Raw genomic sequence first — 1,104 nt, 5'->3', positions numbered from 1 at the left:
GTAAACTTTTTTTTATTATTATTATTATTATTATTATTATTATTATTATTATTATTATTATTATCATGATCCTTATTCAACGGACCTCACCCTCCCCCACACACCTTCACTCTCCACTTCCCCACACACCTGAGCCCTCCACCTCCCCACACCCTGAGCCCTCTACCTCCCCACACACCCGAGCCCTCCACCTCCCACACCTTCACTCCTCCACCTCCCACACACCCGAGCCCTCCACCTCCCACACACCTTCACTCTCCACCTCCCCACACACCCAGGCCCTCCACTTCCCCACACACCCGAGCCTTGCACCTCCCCACACACCTTCTTGGGTAAGGATAGATGAGGTGTGGTTAGGTCAGATTTTTTCGTTAGGTTAGGTTAGAATGGACCTGGTTAAGATGGGATAATTAGTTTAGGTTATATCAGAACAGGGTGGGTTTGGTTAGAGATATTGGAAGTGAGATAAGGTTTGGTTATATCAGACTTAAAGTAATACAGATCACATCCTGGTAAGACAGGTGGGTTTAGGGTTATGAGGACAAGTTAGGTCTGTCACCAACACGTGTAAACATCTGTTAGCTGTAAGTACTGTGGGCCGCTCTCCCCTCTCTCATACTGCGCGCGCACACACACACACACACCTGTTCCTGCACAGCTGTTCGACCGTCACTCCACAGATGTTGCTGTCATTATCGACAGCTGTTAGTCTTCCTTTTAATTCAACCCCATATATATATATATATATATATATATATATATATATATATATATATATATATATATATATATATATATATATATATATATATATATATATATATATATATAGAATAAAATATATAGATATATGCTGATAACCACACTGTACTCACCCTGAAGATGTAGGATTACAGACTTGAGGAACTTCGTGTTTTCTTCTTCCTTGTGGTTATCAGCATATGCCTAAATCACGCACCTACAGTGATTTACTTGCATATATATATATATATATATATATATATATATATATATATTATTATATATGGGTTGACGTGAGACTAACAGCTGTCGTGGCGGGAGACACATGTCCATGATTGGTGTTTCTTACGACTACACGTGTTG

Source organism: Homarus americanus, unplaced genomic scaffold (assembly GCF_018991925.1).
Source record: "Homarus americanus isolate GMGI-L3 unplaced genomic scaffold, GMGI_Hamer_2.0 scaffold49720, whole genome shotgun sequence".
In the NCBI taxonomy this organism is placed as follows: Eukaryota; Metazoa; Arthropoda; class Malacostraca; order Decapoda; family Nephropidae; genus Homarus; species Homarus americanus.
This window is presented reverse-complemented; position numbering follows the sequence as displayed.